The sequence below is a fragment of the Mirounga leonina genome, unplaced genomic scaffold (genome assembly GCF_011800145.1).
Source record: "Mirounga leonina isolate KUSES-001 unplaced genomic scaffold, KU_Mleo_1.0 Mir_151, whole genome shotgun sequence".
Classification (NCBI taxonomy): Eukaryota; Metazoa; Chordata; class Mammalia; order Carnivora; family Phocidae; genus Mirounga; species Mirounga leonina.
In genome coordinates, this window is record NW_023270377.1 from 46,798,449 (window position 1) to 46,818,765 (window position 20,317).

The 20,317-nt window shown below is 35.4% G+C and overlaps 1 long non-coding RNA gene across 3 annotated transcripts in view; it reads left to right on the forward strand.

The window, feature by feature from the left end:
- The window catches only part of LOC118012241, a 344,578-nt gene extending 334,028 nt beyond the window's left edge, over window positions 1–10,550 (forward strand). For all 3 annotated transcript variants that reach the window (XR_004679649.1, XR_004679650.1, XR_004679648.1), the window contains exon 3: window positions 7,362–10,550. This is a non-coding gene — a long non-coding RNA (uncharacterized LOC118012241). The remainder of the gene's footprint in view (window positions 1–7,361) is intronic.
- The last annotated feature ends 9,767 nt before the right edge of the window (window positions 10,551–20,317 follow it).

A 20,317-nucleotide genomic window follows, 5' to 3' on the forward strand; every position in this document is an offset into this window, starting at 1 on the left:
AACTTTCCTCCTGTAATTGAGTTCTAGTTTCAAAGCATTGTGGTCTGAAAATATGTAGGGAATGGTCCCAATCTTTTGGTACCAGTTGAGACCTGATTTGTGACCCAGGATGTGATCTATTCTGGAGAATGTTCCATGTGCACTCAAGAAGAATGTGTATTCTGTTGCTGTAGGATGGAATGCTCTGAATATATCTGTGAAGTCCATCTGGTCCAGTGTATCATTTAAAGCCTTTATTTCCTTGTTGATCTTTTGCTTAGATGATCTGTCCATTTCAGTGAGGGGGGTGTTAAAGTCCCCTACTATTACTGTATTATTGTTGATGTGTTTCTTTGATTATGTTATTAATTGGCTTGTATAATTGGCTGCTCCCATGTTAGGGGCATAGATATTTACAATTGTTAGATCTTCTTGTTGGATAGACCCTTTAAGTAGGATATAGTGTCCTTCCTTATCTCTTATTACAGTCTTTGGTTTAAAATCTAATTTGTCTGATATAAGGATTGCCACCCCAGCTTTCTTTTGATGTGCATTAGCATGGTAAATGGTTTTCCACCCCCTCACTTTAAATCTGGAGGTGTCTTTGGTTCTAAAATGAGTCTCTTGCAGACAGCATATTGATGGGTCTTGTTTTTTTACCCAATCTGATACGCTTTATCTTTTGATTGGGGCATTTAGCCTGTTTACATTCAGGGTAACTATTGAAAGATATGAATTTAGTGCCATTGTATTGCCTGTAAGGTGACTGTTACTGCGTATTTTCTCTGTTCCTTTCTAGTCTATATTACTTTTGGGCTCTCTTTTTGCTTAGAGGACCCCTTTCAATATTTCTTGTAGGGTTGGTTTGATGTTCACAAATTCTTTTAGTTTTTTGTTTGTCCTGGAAACTTTTTATCTCTCCTTCTATTTTCAATTACAGCCTAGCTGGATCTAGTATTCTTGGCTGCATATTTTTCTCATTTAGTGCTCTGAATATATCATACCAGTCCTTTCAGGCCTGACAGATCTCTGTGGATAGGTGTCCTGCCAATTTAATATTTCTACCATTGTAGGTGACAGACCTCTTGTCCCGAGCTGCTTTCAGGATTTTCTCTTTGTCTCTGAGACTTGTAAGTTTTACTATTAGATGTTGGGGTGTTGACTTATTTTTATTGATTTTGAGGGGGTTCTGTGCCTCCTGGATTTTAATGCCTGTTTCCTCCCTGAAATTATGGAAGTTCTCTGGTGTAATTTGCTCCAATATACCTTCTGCCCCTCTCTCTCTTTCTTCTTCTTCTGAGATCCCAATTATCCTAATATTGTTTTGTCTTATGGTATTACTTATCTCTTGAATTCTGCCCTTGTGATCCAGTAGTTGTTTATCTCTCTTTTTCTCAGCTTCTTTATTCTCCCTCATTTGGTCTTCTAGATCAGTAATTTTCTCTTCTGCCTCATTTATCCTAGCAGTTAGAGCTTCCATTTTTTATTGCACCTCATTGATAGCCTTTTTTTGATTTTGACTTGGTTAGATATTAGTTCTTTTATTTCTCCAGAAAGGGTTTCTCTAGTATCTTCCATGCTTTTTTCAAGCCCAGCTAGTGTCTTTATAATCTTCATTCTGAACTCGAGTTCCAACATTTTACTAATGTCCATATTGATTAGGTCCCTGGCAGTTGATACTACCTCTTGTTCTTTTTTTTTGAGGTGAGTTTTTCCATCTTACCATTTTGTCCAGAGGAGACTAGTTGAATGAGAGAACAGAATGCTAAAAGGATAGCAACGACTCCAGAAAAATATACACTAAACAAATCGAAGAGACTGGAAACCAGGGGGAAAAGAAAGAGGGAAAAAAAAAAAAAAAAAAAAGAATATGATCAGGCTGGTGAATTGAACAGAGCCCCATACAAGATTTTGGGTGTATTTTGGTCTGTTAGAAGAAATTGTCTCCCAAAATTTTAAAGAAAGAACGACATATATATATATACACACACACACACACACATACACACACATATACATATATATATGTATACACATATACATACAAAAATAAGGGTAAATATGATGAAGGGATGGAATATGATTGTAAAGGTGAAAATTTAAAAAGCCTTTATTTTTTTATTTTTTTAAAGATTTTATTGATTTATTTGATAGAGACACAGCGAGAGAGGGAACACAAGAAGGGGGAGTGGGAGAGGGAGAAGCAGGCTTCCTGCCGAGCAGGGAGCCTGATGCGGGGCTCGATCCCAGGACACTGGGATCATGACCTGAGCCAGAGGCAGATGCTTAACAAATGAGCCACCCAGGTGCCCCTAAAAAGACTTTAAAAAAGGAATAGATGATAAGAAGTTGGTTGAAAAATGGAAGAAAAAAATTAAATTAAAAAAAGGAAAAAAAAAAGAGAGAGAATGTGATCTGGTGGAATACTAGAACAAAGCCCTACACTACATTTAGGGTATATTTTGTTCTGTTAGAAGGAACTGTATCCCAATATTTTAAAGAAAACAAAACTTATATATAAAACAAAAAATAAGGTTAAATACAATGAAGTGATAAAATATGACTGTAAAAATGAAAATAAAAAGGATTTTAAAAAAGGAATTGGTAAGATGTTGGTTGAAAAAGGAAAGAAGAAAAATTTTTTAAAAAGTAGAAAAAGAAAAAATAAAGAAAATTTTAAAAATTAACTTTGAAAGACTAAAGAATCATGGGAAAAAATGCTGTGAATTCTATGTGCTGTATTCCCCTAGTGCTATAGTTTTGCATTTCTCATTGATCGGTATACTTGGTTTTGGCTGGATGTTCTGGCTGATATTCTGGAGGCGGGGCCTTTTGCAGTGATTCTCAAATGTCTTTGCCTGAGGTGGAATTGCACCACCCTTGCCAGGGGCCAGGCTAAGTAATCTGCTTGGGTTTGCTCTCAGTAGCTTTTGTTCCCTGAAAGCTTTCTGTACAGCTTTGGATGATGAGAATGAAAATGGCGGCCTCCCAATCTCTGGTCCTGGAAGAGCCGAGAGCTTAGGGCCCCACTCCTCTGTGAGCCCTCAGAGTAAAGCCATCAGTCACTCCTGTCTCCCTGGTCTCTGGCCGCACTCTGTGCTCACCTGGCCTGTTACTGAGCATTTCTATCTCTGGCACACAACCCCATCTGTATTCTCCATACCCAGCAGATTCCTGCAGTACACGCACTCCCGTGCCACTCCTCCCAGGGTGGTGGGGGAAGGGGAGTCTCCCCAGATCTGCTGCTTGTTGGGTCCCTGCTCAAAGAGCAGTGGCCTGACTGTGCCGGGGATCACAGTTTATGGCAACCCCGAACTGAGAGCCCATTCCTTGGCTTTTTCTTTGCTGCCAGCTTCCCTGCTGCAATACCTGGGAGCTCTGCCACACTCAGGCAGCCCCAGTCTTTCTGTGACCCTGAGGGTCCTGAGATCACACTGTCCCAGCGAGGATTCCACCCCCTGATTAGCCACTGGAATGACATTCTTCAGTGGAGCTGACTTCTAAAAGTTCTGATTTTGTGCTCCCCTGCTGTATCACCTGCCAGTAGCTGGCTGAGGGAGGCTCCCTCCCCCTGCAGTTGATCTTCCCAAATATCGCCTTGGATTCACTTCTGTGCATGTCATACCTTCCAGAAAGTGGTTGCTTTTCTGTTCATAGAATTGCTGCTGTTCTTTTCTTCGATCTCCTGTTGAGTTTGTAGGTGCTCTGAATGGTTTGGTAGCTATCTAGGTGAATTCCTGTGTCAAGATGAAATTTAGGTCTCCTACTCCTCTGCCATCTTGCTCCTCTTCTTTCTTTTCTTGATAGGATACTAAACAATTCAACAAGAAAGCATTAATTCAGAGTTAGAAGCACAAAATGTAAGCTACCACTTATGGAGACTAGATGCACATTGCAAATAATCTAAGTGAATAAGTTGCAAAAAGCAAACATGGTCTTTAAGTAGAATTATAAGGAATTATGTTTTCTCCAAGGATGCATGTATATTTCATGGAGCCTGGGTTGTATTTCCTCTTGCTGCCCAAGTCAGGTAATTTAATGGTATTAACTACACAAGATAATCTGATGATCCTAAAAAAAAAATCTCTAGATCTGGCATCAATACTCTCCATGTTTATTTTTGTTGGCCTCGCCCCTTGGTTTTAATGAGCCACTTGCTCAGGAACCAGGAAACAAAGCCTTGATTTTAATGAGTCATTCTCTAAGGGGCAAGGATGAGGATAGGAGGCTATATAAGAGAATCTCACATAAAGCACGGAGGGAAAACATGGATTCAGAGAATAGAAACATATTTCTGTAATGTAAAAAACGGAGAGGAGAAAAAAGATGTACAAAGTAGATTGGACAAAAACCAAAAAACAATGTACAAAGTAGATTAAATAAAAAGCATAAAATACAGTTTTAGAAATGAATTCATATATATCCATCAACATTCAGTATAAATGGATTAACTCCCCAAATAGATGCTAAAAATAACCAAATTGTATGAGGAAAAAGATCTGATTTTGCACAATTTAACAAAATCATGCCTGAAGTATCGTATAAGAAAAGTTGAAAATGAAAGCATGGGGAAAAAAATACAGGGAAAAGACTAACCAGAAAGAAGTTTGTTCACCTATAGACCTTTTGAAAAAAAAAAAAAAAAAAAAGTACTGCTAGAAATTTAAAAAAATATCCAGTCAGGGGGTACCTGGGTGGCTCAATTGGTTAAGTGTCTGCCTTTGGCTCAGGTCATGATCCCAGGGTCCTGGGATCGAGCCCCTGGTCAGCTTCCTGCTCAGCGGGGAGCCTGCTTCTCCCTGTCCCTCTGCCTGCCACTCCCCCTTCTTGTGCTCTCTATCTCTGTCAAATAAATAAATAAAATCTTAAAAACAAATCCATCTGTTTATGAAATATTCAACTTTCCCGGAATATGTAACAATCTTATAGTAGTATTTACTTTGTAATATAGCCTGAAAATATATAAAGCAAAAATTGACAGAATTAAACAGGAAATTAACTACTTCTCAGAAGTGACATATTAACACATTCAGATTCAAAATCAGTAAGAATATAGAAAATATTAAGAGCATTTTGAAAACAATCCGGTGTATGTGTATTATGCACAGATTTATTTCTATTTCTCCATATCTGTCTCTGTATCCATATCTACATTGACCTACTATCTATGGATATTTGTATCCATGTATCTATATTTCTAGCATCTGTCCATCTCTGTCACCTTATCCTAGAACTGGAGAATACATATTCTTTCTAAACCAACATGTAACATTTAAAAATTGACTATGTATTGGAACCTAAAAAATTCCCCCCAAAATTGAGACCAATTTGCTGGCCACAATGCAAGTAAACTACAATTAAATAATAAAAATATAACTGAAAATCCCCTTAGTGTTGGAAGGATAAATCCACACTTCTTTATAACACATGTGCCAAATAATTAATCGTGATGAAAATTAGAAATAATTAGGACTGAATGATAATAAAAACACTTTTTGTGTTATACAGAAAGAGGAATATTTAAAGAGAAATCTATAATATTAAATGCTGACATTAAAAAAGAAGAAAAGCAGGAAATGAATCAGTTAATCATAAGTTCTCCCATATCCACACAAAAATAAGTCTGAATAAAGAACTGGCCTAACCAGAATTCTCCCTCCAATTATAACAATTATGTAACTAATATGCTCTTTATACAATTTATTTGATAAATACAAGGATCTAAAAGTCATTATTTTTCTTATTTTTTAAAATAGAAAAGATTTATAAAACAGAAAATAGAATATGAAAAATAGATATTTTACTGATACAACTTCTTTCTTCATTACTAAATGGTTTTTATAATTTAAAAATGTTATTTTTTTAAAAGGAAAGAGAATAACTTAGAATATAGCAATGTTTGTCCTCCAAATAGCTTAAGTAATATGTTTCTTTTGCTTATATTTAGCAAATGAGAGACTAAGACATTCTATTCTCGCCTGAATTGCTTATAAAAATTTTTCTCTAAAAAAATATGATTGAACATGATTCTTTTTTCTACTGAATCACTTTTAAATTTAAGTATTTGTTAAAAATAATTTGTCCTTGTGGAGTCAATTAAGAAAAGACAGTTTCCTTCAGTATGAGGACTAGTGATAATCTCTTCCTCATTCATATATGAAATAAGGTAATATAAAAATCTATTTTTTCTCTGAGATCTTCTCAAGTTTGGTTAGACAGTTTACTAAGTGGTGGGATATAATTTCATTATACCAAAATTTTTAACCTTAGTAATAATTTTTTATTCCCAATACACAAGCATTTATCAGTGTCAAAAATAGACTTAAGGGAAATTAATAAGGTAAGATTTTTGAATTTGTGATACATTTATAAATGGTAGATTAAATGGAAATAATGAAGATTTTGTTGTTTCTAATCTCAGTTCTATGACAAGCAGAATATAAAGACAGCTGTGCTCAGTATGCATACATAGCTTAAAGTGTACATTAACCAACTTTGTGTCACAATTATTTTGAGACCTAGTCCCTTTTTTGTCATCTCTTAAAATAAATTTTTATTTAAATTTATTTATTTTTTCTTAAGAAAACTATTTCTCAAAAACAATTCCTCAAAGCATAATAGTAAATACATCTTAATAACTCACATATCAACAATTCTTTCTTTGAAAAAGCATTAATACATTCCTGAAGACAAGAAACTGTTAAATACAATCAAAGAGTATATGTGATGCGTAAATATTAGGGAGTAGCAAAAGTAAACTACTTGAAAGAAAAAGTTTGTTGTCAAACACTTTTGGTTTCCTACAACTTAAAAAAAATTCTTTTTATTTATAGCACTTTTGTTGCAAAGCCCCATCTTGTTTAAACATCAACAGTTCATTTACACTGAGACTACCAATAAGCAATAGAACGTTACTAGACAAAAACACATTACGTACTTTAAGTTTATTGCTAAGAATAAGTGGCAGTGGCAGAGCTACAGATATTCTTATTTTATTTTATTCCCATTCTCTAAGAGTCTCCCACGTATTCAAACCTTCCCACAAAACTCTAGTGACTGTCTTGCTTTATTCATTCTTGACTGACTCTGCTTTGTAATGAAGAAAAAAAATAATAAAAGTGAACTATTTCTTCTTACAACAAAATCTACTATTCTATCTTCATGGGAACTCACATATATGGCTGAGATAACCTCCAAAGATGGCCTGCAATGATTCTAACTTCTGTCATTACATTTACTTGGGTAGTCCCTGCCCACTTGTGCCTGGGTTTTTTTTGTGTGACCAACAGAATACAAAAAAGTAGTGGTATGTCACGTCAAGATTAGGTTATAAAAATATTATTACTTTCTTCTTTCTCTCTCTCTTTCTGCACTTGTTCTAGAGGAAGCCAGCTCATGGACAACTTTATGGAATGACCCAACCAGTGAAGAACTGCAACTTTTTTGCCAACAAACAAGTGTGTGTGCTTGGAATGGATCCTTTAGGGCCAGTCATGTTTTTAGAGATCATATACATAGCTAATAGCTTGACTGCAGCCTTTTAAGAGACACTGAGCCAGGGCAACCCAGGACAGCATGCTCTCAATTCTGCATCTCAGACACTATATAAAGTAATAGGTATTTGTTATTTTAATCTACTAAGTTTGAAGGCAATTTTGAGTACTGACTTAACAAAAACCTATTATGTAGGACTGATGGAATCAGGCAGTGAGTAGAACTGGGAAAAACCATAAGGATTTTAATAATAATACAAGTTAAATGATTAAATGCCTTGAACACACTATTTATGGAATTTTGGACTCTGCATTGAATACACTCTTTATAAAATTCTGAATTCTGAGGAGCCTGCTGGTGAGGTCTTAAAGTGAGAAAATACTACTGGAGATTGGGAGAAAAGAGATCCTTGTTATGTAGTGGCAGAAAGTTTATCAACCTTTTGCCTATAGTAATGTGCAAATTAGACAATGTGCCCAAATCAACTGGATAATATAGCTAAAGAAATTTATAACTGCAGGGTTAAAAATACCCCCTGTTTTTCTCTTGCTGATTATAGTAAAATGCAAAAGAAGAAAGATAAGCTAATGGGAGGACTATTAGATTAAAAAAAAAAAAAAACTTGGACTTGCTGGATTATAGCTTTTTCAGATGGCAAAGAAAACTAAAATTAAGGAATGGTTTCCAAGAAAAGAGCAAATCCAGCGAACTCTTAGGAAAGCATGGTCTAAAGATGAAGCTTAAGGTATGATTGTAACATCATTTTTTGAGATCTTGCTTATACAAAACACTGTAAAAGGGTATTCCTCAGATTCTCTCAATCACAAAATAGGACTTCTTAAGCTTAAGGTTGTTGTTCCTTAGTCATCTCAGCAAAAGCCCAAAGAGAAGGGCTTATCTCAAACAGATTTGTGTGGTTGGCTGAAATTTAATAACATTCACAGAATATCACAATATTTTTAATAAATTATATCAGCAGAAATACTGCTAGCTTGGCTTGAAAGGATTGAAACATTGGTAGCTTGGAATAAAAAAGGAAGTATAAAATGAAAAGAGACTTTTGCACCTCTGAACTTTTACAAATAGGAAGCAGGTTGATAAAAACTAAGAAGAAAACTCATGCTACCTTTTATGTAATGGAAAGGGTGATTGGAATGTGGAAGTGAGGACCTTGTGAGCAGAGCCAGGAGACGTGGAAAGTCGTTTCCAGACAGGAATAGGACTGAGTTTCAATCAAGTAACTTCCAGTATTTGTTTGGATGAATTTCAGAATTGGTCCGTACTAATAACCATTGTGTGCCAATTATTTTCCTTCTTTGAGAAGGAATGTCCATAGTATTTATTCTTTGCCTGTCTCAACATGGTATGTTGGGTGTATGAGACAGATAATTTTCTCTTCACACTTAGACAAGATTTGGATGATGAGATTCTAGATTATGAGTTGATTATTATGGGTCATGGGTTGAGATACTTAGAGGTCTTGAGAAGGTGTTTATGTGTATTGCATGTGGAAGAGATAATGAATCATTGAAAACCAGAGGATGGACTATAGCAGACAGCCTCCGAGATGGCTCCCTCATGATTTCCACCTTCTGGCATTCACACCTTTGTGATCTCCCTCTCCCACCCACACTTTACAATGGCTGGTCTGTGTGATCAATAGAATTACGAAAAAGTGATGATATGTCATTTGAGATGCATGTATACAAGATATTATAGATTCTATCTTGGGTACTCTTGTTCTTTCTTTGGTATCACTAGTTCTGGGGGAAGCCAAGTCATGATCAGCCTTAGGGAGAGCAGCCCTATGCATAGCCCTCTGGGAGAGAACTGAGTTTCCTGTCATCAGCCACATGAGTGTGCTTGGAATAGATCCTCCAGCCCTAATAATATTTTCAGATACTGTATGTCCATCTGACAGCTTGAATACAATTTCATTGGAGACTGCTTCAGAAACACTCAGTTAAGTATGCCCATATTATTGATCCTTAGAAACCATGTGAGATAATATACTTTTGTTGTTTTAAGCTGCTAACTTTTGGGGTGATTTATTATGCAACCATGGATAACAAATATACCAGATTTCCCCCTTGTTACTTTAGCTCAAATTCTATTGTGGTTTCACATATTTATTTCCACGCTGAATTGAAGAGTATGCTAGAAAAAAATGTTGATGAACATCAAAGTCTCAGCATTTTGGTGGTTATTTCTGTTTACCAAATATTGATAGCTTTCCTTCTCCTGGGTGACATGGTAATACCGGACTTTTCAGTCTCTCAGTCTTTTTTTTTTTTTTTCTTGCATAGAATCAAAAGATTAATTAGTTGTAATCATTTCTTGTTTTCAGATTTTATTTATCTTCCAGAGTTCTCTCTGTGTCTCTGTCTCTCTCTTATTTAAAAGGCAACCAGCAATATTTCAGATACTCCAGATAGATTTTGCTCAATCAGCCTGAGTCCTGGAGGGAGAGACATACAGAGTACAGCTCACAGCCTATGTTGATAATGTAGTATGAGAAGAAATAAACTTTTGTTACATTAACTTACTGATGTTGGGACATTGTCACTGCAGGATGACCTGGCTGATTCTGATATCCAAACATCATGTAAACCAACAAAAAGTGGAATCACTATAAACACCTCAAACTGAGGAGTAACTCTTGAGGTGGTGTTAGTCCATTTCACCAAATATCATGACAAAAGTAATGATCTGAAGAGTATATGGCAATATTTAAAAGCATGTAAGCACAATATTGTATTCATAAAACAGAACAGAATATTTAGATGATCCTCCTAATAACCATGCAAAATGGTAGATATTTAATCCTATTTGATTATTATGTACTTCCAGACATATGGTAAGGTTATAGGTCTCTGCACATCTAACAGTTGTGTGGGTATTAAAGGGCTAGTTCTTTCCAAAAAACTATGAGAGAAGGTGAATTTGAGTTGAAGTATTTTATAGATGGTAGATTTTTGGTTCTTTCTGCTCTTCCTGCTACCATAAATAGTGGAGTTCTTAATGATAGAGATTTTATCAGCTTTGTCTTGAGTTGTGAAGGGTCTCTAACCCATCAAATGGACATGTAATATGATTAAAAATAAAACCTTAAAAAATGATTTTGTGGATCTTTATTATTTCAGCATAATCTAGTACACCCAGACTGATGCTGAATTTGGTCTTGAAATAGGAGTGCTGCACTAACAAAACTCTAAAATGTGACATTTGTCTATTTGGTGAAATGAAGACTGGAAAATTGGTGATCTGTATTATGTAATGGCAAATATTTGGTAAAACTCTGATCTGAAGTAACTTGGGAGGCAGACTTGTAAATCTAGGGCAGGGTTTCTCCATCTCAGTGCTATTGACATTTCGGGGTTGTATAATTCTTTGTCAGGGGTTGTCATTTGCATCACAGGATGTTTAGCAGCAAATGTGGCCTCTACCCACTAGATGCTAGTAGCACTCCTTCAGATGTGAAAGCCAAAAATGTCCCCAGACATTGTCAGATATACTTCAGAAAGCAAAACTGCCTGTGGTTAAGAACCAAACCACTGCTCTAGGGGAAGAGATCAGAAAAGTGAAGTTAACAGGGCAGATTGATAATTGTTGGTTGTCTTTACCATTGTATTATGAGCAGGAGATGAGCTCAGGAACTGGATGTGATATAAGAACATGTATTTTTATCTCTGGAGAAGCAAAATATGAAGACTTGCAGAGTTGCAAAGGCAACTATTTATCATATCCAAACATTGATCTACATGTGGAATACTCACATCCACAGTTATTTTAAAGATAAATTTTTCCATTTTTCATATTTCTTTGCATTCCAGTCTATGCCCCTATAATACTCATTTTTTGGTTTTAATTTTCAATAGATAATGTGTTTTTTACCTCTGAAACAAATAATGCAATATATGTTAAGAAAAAAAAAAAGAAGAAGAAGAAGGTAGCGGGAGGGGAGGAATGAAGCGGGGGAAATCAGAGGGGTAGACGAATCATGAGAGATGATGGACTCTGAGAAACAAACTGAGGGTTCTAGAGGGGAGGGGGGGTGGGAGGATGGGTTAGCCTGGTGGTGGGTATTGAGGAGGGCACATTCTGCATGGAGCACTGGGTGTTATGCACAAACAATGAATCATGGAACACTTCATCTAAAACTAATGATGTAATGTATGGGGATTAACACAAGAATAAAAAAAAATAAAGAAAAATTGAAGACTACAGAATCCCTATACACTCATACAAAGTTTCCTGATTATTAACATCCTTTACATTAATATGGTACAATAGTTAGTGAACCAATATTGATACATTATTAACTAAAGTCCATACTTAATTCACATTCCTTAGTTTTTTACCTAATGTCCTTTTTCTGTTTCAGGATTCCATCAAGGATACCACTTTACATTCATTTGTCACGTCTCTTTAGGATTCTCTTCTCTATGACATTTTCTTACACATTCTTTGTTTTTGATGGTATTGGCAGTTTTAATAATGTCCCTCTCTTTGGATTTGTCTGATGTTTTTCAGATGATTAGACTGGGGTTTTAGGTTTTGGAGAAGAATGCCATAGAAGTGAAGCACTGTTTTTATCACATCATATCAAGAGTACATAGTATCAACAGGATCCATTACCATTGATGTTGATGTTCGTCACTTGGCTGAGCTAGTGTTTTCTTCACTCTTGAGTTACTTTTTTCCACCCACTTTCCATACTGTAATCATGGGAAGAAAGTCACTATGCATAGCTCATGCTTTGAGTGGGAAGTTACAGTCAGCCTCCTTGAAGGGGAGTACCTGCATAAATTATTTGGAATTCTCTTACATGGGAGATTTGTCTCTTATCCCCCATTTATTTATTAATGTAATATTTTATGCATGTCATTATTGAACTATGGCTATTTAGTTTATACTTTGATTTATAAACCAACAATTCTTTATTTTCTTCCTCAAATTGTTTTAGCTTTGGCCATTGGAAAATAATTATTTATTTTTTTATTACTTTTAATTTTTTTTTCAAATTTTTTTTTAAAGATTTTATTTATTTATTTAATTGACAGGGAGAGAGAGAGAGAGAGACAGCATGAGAGGGAACACAAGCAGGGGGAGTGGGAGAGGAAGAAGCAGGCTTCTGGCTGAGCAGGGAAGGGAGCCCGATGCGGGGTTCAATCCCGGGACCCTGGGATCATGACCATCGCTTAACCAACTGAGCCACCCAGGAGCCCCTTTTTTTCAAATTTTAATTTAAATTCTAATTAGTTAACGTACAGTGTAATATTGGTTACAGGAGTAGAATTTAGTGATTCATCACTTACATATAACACTCAGTGCTCGACACAAGTGCCCTCCTTAATACCCATCACCTATTTAGCCCATCTCCCACACATCTCCCCTCCAGCAACCCTCTGTTCTCTATAGTTAATAGTCTCTTATGGTTTGCTTTCCTCTCTAGCCCCCATGTTCATCTATTTTGTTTCTTAAATTCCACATATGAGTGAAATCATATGGTATTTGTCTTTCTCTGATTGACTTATTTCACTTAGCATAATACACTCTAGCTCCATCCACATCATTGCAAATGGCAAGATTTCATTCTTTTCAATGGCTGAGTAATATTCCATTGTATATATATACCAAATCTTCTTTATCCACTCATCAGTCAGTGGACATTTGGGCTCTTTCCATAATTTGGCTATTGTTGATAATGCTGCTATAAACATCAGGTGCATATATCCCTTTGAATCAGTATTTTTGTATCCTTTCGGTGAATACCTAATAGTGTAATTGCTGGATTGTAGGGTAGTTCTATTTTTAACTCTCCGAGGAACCTCCACACTGTTTTCCAGAGTGGCTGCACCAGTTTGCATTCCCATCAATAGTGTAAGAGGGTTCCCCTTTCTCTGCATCCTCTCCAACATCTGTTGTTTCCTGTGTTGTTAATTTTATCCATTCTGACAGGTGTGAGGTGGTATCTCATCATGGTTTTGATTTGTATTTCCCTGATGATGAGTGATGTTAAGCATCTTTTCTTGTGTCTGTGGGCTATCTGGATGTCTTCTTTGGAAGAGCTTAAATTGATTCCTGTGTCCCTGTGACATATCACCCAACAGTTTTTTTTCTTCTTTATTTCCAACATTGCAAGATGTTTCAGGTTAATCTTGCATATTTTTTCCCCAGTCTTAGAATCAGCCATAATGTCATTGCATTATCCTTTTAAGGCCCATGGGATCAATAGTGATAGACCCTCTTTTATTTATTTTGATATTGGTAATTTGTATTCTCTCTTTTTCTTTTTGGTTGGCTTGGTTGGAGGTTTATTAGTTTACTTCATCTTATCAAAGAAAAAACGTTTGATTTTGTTGATTTTCCATATTGTTTTTATGTTTTTAATTTTATTGATTGCTGATTTAACTTCATATTATTTTTTCTTTTTGTTTGCTGTAGGCTTAAATTGCTCTTTTTTCTCTAAGTCCTTAAGTAGAAACTTAAGATTATTGATTTTAGATCTTCTTTTCTAATGTATTTAATTCTGTACATTTCCCTGTAAACACTGCTTCCAGTGCTTTCCACCAATTTTGGTAAATTATATTTTCACTTAAATTTAGTTAAAAAAATTTAAATTTCTTATGAAACTTCATTTATCACGTGTTGCTTATAAGTATGTTGTTTAATGTTCAAATATTTGGAGGAGGGTTTCCAACTTCCCGTTACTGATAGTTATTCATTTTCATTGTGGTATAAGAATATACTTTGCATTATTTCAATATTTTTATTTATTTATTTATTTGACAGAGAGAGACACAGCGAGACAGGGAACACATGTAGGGTGAGTGGGAGAGGGAGAAGCAGGCTTCCTGTGGAGCGGGGGGCCCCATGCGGGGCTCGATCCCAGGACCCTGGGATCATGACCTGAGCCGAAGGCAGATGCTTAGCGACTGAGCCATCCAGGTGCCCCTATTTCTATCTTTTTAAGCTGCTAAAGGGGTATTTTATTCCCTGTTATGTGGTCTATTATGGTAAATGCTCCATGTGAGTTTGAGAAAGATGTGTATTCTTCTGTTGTTTAATGGAGTACTCTATAAGTGTCAATGAGATCAAGTTGATTTATAGTTCTGTTCAGGTCATCTATATCCTTACCGATTTTCTGCCTGCTTGATTTATCAATTACTGAGAGAGGGTTGCTGATGTCTGACTGTAATGGTGAATTGTCTATTTCTCCTTGCAGTTCTATTCGTTTTTTTTTCATGTTTTTTGACACTCTGTTGTTAGGTATATACATGTTAAGGATTGTTATGTCTTTATGGAGAATTGACCTCTTCATCATTATGAAATGCCTCTTTATTCTTCATAGTGTTCCTTGTTCTGAAGTCTATTTTGCCTAAAATAAATGGAGCTATTTCAGCTTTATTTTGATTACTAGCATGATATTTCTTTCCCCATCCCTTTACCTTTAATCTATTAAACGAGTCCTTATATTTAGCATAGGTTTTTACAGATAATATACAGTTAGGTCTTTTTATCTGGGTCTTTAGGTCTATTGTCACCCTGACAATCTCTGTCTTTTCATTGGCATATTTAGACCATTTGCATTTAAAGTATTATGCATAGAATTGCATTAATATCTACCATATTTGTAACTATTTTCTATTGATTGTATTTCTTCTTTGCTTCTTTTTTCCCTTTTCTTCTTTTTCTGCCTTTTCTGGTTTTGAGTAAGCATTTTGTATAATTCTATTTTTTTCTCTCTTACACCTTTTCTAATGTCTAGAAATTACTGATCAATGTACTTTCTCCATAATTTTGTCTTTTCCAGAATCTCACATAGTTGGAATCATATAGTATGTAGTCTCTACAGAGTGGCTTCTTTCACTTAGCAATATACATTTAAGATTTCCCCATATCTTTTCATGGCTTGATAACTTATTTCTTGTTACTCCATTGAATAAGTTATCACAGTTTGTTTATCCATTCATCTATTGAAGAACATCTTGGTTGCATCCAAGTTTTGGCAATTATGAATAAAGCTGCTGTAAACATCCATGTGTAGGTGTTTGGAGATAAGTTTTCAACTCATTTTGGGTAAATACCAGCATGGTTCCTGGATCACATGGTAAGATTACATTTAGTATCTTTAAGAAATTGCCAAAGTGTCTTTCAAGATGGCTATTCCATTTTGCATTTCTACCAGCAAGGCATGAAAGTTCTTTTTGTTCTACAACCTCTACAGCCTTTGGTGTTGTATTTTGGATTTTAGCCATTCTAATAAATGTGCCGTGGTGTATCATTTTTGTTTAAATCACAGTTCCTTAATGACATATGATGTGGAGCATCTTTTTGTATGCTTATTTGCCATCTGTCTATCTTCAGGTGAGGTGTCTGTTCTAGTATTTTCTCACTTTTTAACTGGGTTGCTTTTTAAGTTGTTGACTTCTAGTTGTTTTTGTATGTCTTGGATACATGAGCTTTATCAGATACTTGTTTTGTTAATATTTCTTCTCAGTCTATAGATTGTCTTTCCATTCTCTTAACAGTGTCTTTTGCAAAGAGAAGTTTAAATTTTAATAAAATCCCATATATAATTTTTTTTATGGATCATACTTTTGCTGTTGTGTCTAAAGCTTTGCCAAGCCCACAGTCACCTAGATTTTCTCCTATGTTATCTTCTGGAAGTTTTATAGTTTTGAGTTTTATATTGAGGTCTGTGACCCATTTTGAGTCAATTTTTATGAAATGTGTCAGGTCATTGTCTAGATTCATCTTTTGCACGTGGATATCCAGTTATAGCACCATTTGTTGAAAAAACCATTTTTTTAAAGATTTTATTTATTTGACAGAGAGAGAGACAGGGAGAGAGGGAACACAAGCAGGGGGAGCAGCAGGAGCCTGATGTGGGGCTCGATCCCAGGACCCTGGGATCATGACCTGAGCCAAAGGCAGACGCTTAATGACTGAGCCACCCAGGTGCCACCAAAAAAACCATTTTTTATTTCCTTTGCCTTTGTTCCTTTTTCAAAGATCATTGACTATATTTGTGCAGGTCTCTTTCTGGGTTATCTATTCTGTCCCATTGATCTATTTGTTTACTCTTACCAATACTGCAGTGCCTTGATTATTGTAGCTTTATAGCAAGTCTTGAAGTTGTGTAATGGTTGTCTTCTGATTATTCTTCTGGTATTTTCTTCAGTATTATGTTAGACATTCTGGATCTTTTGCCTTTCCATATAAACTTTAGAATCACTCTGTTGATTTTCACAAAGTAACTTGTTGGGATTTTTATTGGGGATGCACTGAATCTAAGGATCAAGTTGGAAGGTTTGATATTGTAACAATATTATTTCTCTCTGAAAAACTTCTTTTAACATGTCTTATAATGCAGGTCTACTAGTAACAAATTCCCTTGGTTTTTTGTTTGTTTGAAAAACTATTTCTTCACTTTCAAAGAGAATTTAATTTGGTCAGAATTCTAGGTTGGTGGTTTTTTTTTCTTTCAATACTTTATTTCCCTTCTCTTTCTTCTTTCTTGCATGGTTTCCAAAGGCAAGTATGATCTAGTTCTTATTTTTGTTCTTTTATAGGTGTTTTTTTTTTTTTCTGGCTTCTTTCAAGGTTTTTTCTTTGTGTTTGATTTTCTGCAGTTTGAACATAATAGGCTTACCTGGGTATTTTTTTCTCCATATTTATTCTGCTTGGTGTTCTTGGAGCCTCCAGGATCTTTGGTTTGGTGTCTATCATTGGTTAGGGAAAATTCTCAGTTATTATTACTTCAAATATTTCTTCTGTAATATTTTCTTTTTCTTCTCCTTTTGGTATTCCTCTTCATTACACCTTTTGTAACTGCCTTTTTCTTCACTTTTTCCCTTCATTGCATTTTAATTTGGGAAGTTTAATATATCTTCAAGTCAATTGATTTTTTCCTTAGCCATATCCAGTCTATTGTGGAGCTTGTCAAAGGAATTATTCAATTCTGTTAAAATATTTTACATTTCTACCATTTTTATACATTCTTAGAATTTTTATCTCTCTCTACTTTGGGTAATTTATATGATCTTTTATGTTTCCACTTTTCCTGTTAGAGTCAATAACATATTAATTATAGTTATTTTAAATTTCCTGTCTGATAATTATAAAGCATGTATCATATCTGAATTTGGTTTTAATACTTCTTTTGTCTCTTCATATTGTGTTTTCTCTTGCTTTATTCATGCCTCACAATTTTTTGTTGAAAGCCAGACATGTTGCATTTGATAATTAGAACTGAGGTAAAAGGACTTTATTGTGAAATTTTATGTTAATCTTGGTAGGGATTATACTGTGTTTAATGGTTGTTATACTGTAGTTGCCAGAGGTTTCCAATGTCTTTTTTTTTCTTCCAGTGTCTTTTTTTTTGTCTCCCCTATTGTCTTTGGATTTCTCTAAAACTCTACTTTAAATAGAAATAGAAATAAGAATGTGCTCACATGATTGTGGAGGCTGACAAGTCTTGTGATCTACAGTTAACAAGCAGGGGATCCAGGAGACCCAATGGTGTAGTTTGGGTCTGAAGGCCTATAAGCTCAATACCCAGGAAAAGCCAAAAGTTTTACAAAGGCAGGAATAAAACCTATTAAAACCAACTCAAGGAATAAAAAACCTAATAAAATCAGCTCAAGACAGTCAGGCTGGAGGAAATTTCTCCTCACGTGTGGGATGTTCAGCCTTTTGTTCTTTTCATGCCTTCCACTAATTAGGGCCTGCCCACATTATGGAGGGCAATTGGCTTTACTTAGTCCATAGATTCAAATGTTAATCTCATCTAGAAACTCCCTTACAGATACACCCAGGATGATGTTTGACCAAATGCTGAGTACCCCATGGTTCTGTCAAGTTGCCACATAAAATTATCTATCACAGTCATTGATTGATATGTGTCACCTATCTCTCCCTCTCTGAGTGGGAATGTTTATTGTGATTAGCATGGCTGCACTGAAATATTGATTACTGACTATGCGTGGGTCAGGTAACTTATTATAATTCATAAGACAATAAATCAAAAATTGCCACATTTGACTGAGATAGAGACTATCACCCTTCACCAAAGGATTCTGGGCACTGAAGATGATTGCATTATTAGAATAACTTTTGGGATTATATACTTTGGGTAGGAGTAGAATGCATAATGTGTGAGGGTAGGAAAGTGTCCTCCTATTTGGTCGCCAGAAGGTTGAACTATTACTACAGCTCATCAATGTCTGGTTCTTCTCTACTTGGCTACTTGGGAGAATTACATCATCCTGTTTCTTTGAGATTAGATATGACATATGACTTGCTTTGATCAATAAAATGTGAACATGAGTGACACGTTTCATTTACAGGTGGAGGCAATTAGCTGAGACTGTACTTCCACAATCACCATGTAAAGGGAAGTGAAAATGAGAGATGGGCAGCAGCAATTAAATGAAGTTGTCATGAGGATTAGTGAGATACACAGGAAAGCTTTCTAAAATTCATTTTTTTCATTATTAATTTAGTAAAATTATAGTATCCCATGTATTATCCAAAAACAGTTTGATACTTAAAAATAATAGTTTCCTCCAACTAACAATTGCAGACTTGAATATATTAGAGGCTATTTTTACTTTTTTTTTTTTTTTAAAGATTTATTTATTTATTTATTTGAGAGAGAGAGAGAGAATGAAAGAGAGAGCATGAGAGAGGGGAGGGTCAGAGGGAGAAGCAGACTCCCTGCCAAGCAGGAAGCCTGATGCGGGACTCGATCCTGGGACTCCAGGATCATGACCTGAGCCGAAGGCAGTCGCTTAACCAACTGAGCCACCCAGGCGCCCTAGAGGCTATTTTTAAGGGCCAATTTTTATTTAGACAGAACTAAAAAAAATATTAGGTTAAAAATTAAAAGTAAATAAACTTTGATATGGACTTTAGTTCAAATTAAATGTGGTTGAATCGGTAGGTTGATAATAAATTATACCAGTAACTCAGCCCAGTTTTAAGATTTTCTATAAATAGATTTTAAGTGTACATAATTTGTGGTTTTTCTGTTTTTTTCCTCAAAGAATCAATGTATAGCTCAGTAATGAGATATTCAGTTCTGAGAATGTGCAGTCTCTAAATAACCATTGTTTTCTTTGAGCATTATCAAAGTAGACCAACTTTAAAAAATTTTTCTAATAATTCTTCCTGTCTAATTTTCTAGTTATGTGCCACTGATAATAAAAAATAAAAAATTAAAGTAAATCTGTTCATGTGTGATATACATAATTTACATTTCCTTGTAAATTGCTTTTCATGATTGCCATTTTTTAGACCTGATAATTTTTCAACAAAGAGTGAGATATTATATGCATTTATTTTTTTTGTGGTTGTGGGCACATGTGTGTAGTTCTGTGATGACTGGAGGGGGGTCTGAAATGGCTCTCTATTCTGTGTCTCTTTCCCCTGCCTACCTGCTCTGATGACAGCACTCCATGGTGACTCTGAGAGAAATAGGACAGAGGGTCAGGTTCTGGGCTTCCCAGTGTACTGCCCCAATGCTATCCATGCTCTGCTACTGTAAACCCTCCCCTAGATATTTATCAATATTTCTCAGGGTTTTCTTGTTACTGTTGTTTTTATTATTTTTAGTTGCAGGTGTTTGTAGACAGTTTTAGCTTCATGGGAGGGACTCAGTAAAACTGAATTCCAAATCTCTGCATTGACAGATGTGAAGAGAAATGGGCAGCTTAGTTACAAACTAGGTTTGTTTAGATGATTTGGACTATGAGATGGCTTGAGCAATTGGTTTTGGAGTATTTCATGCCACAATATTTACAGTAATGTTATTCACAGCACCAACAGAATCCTGATT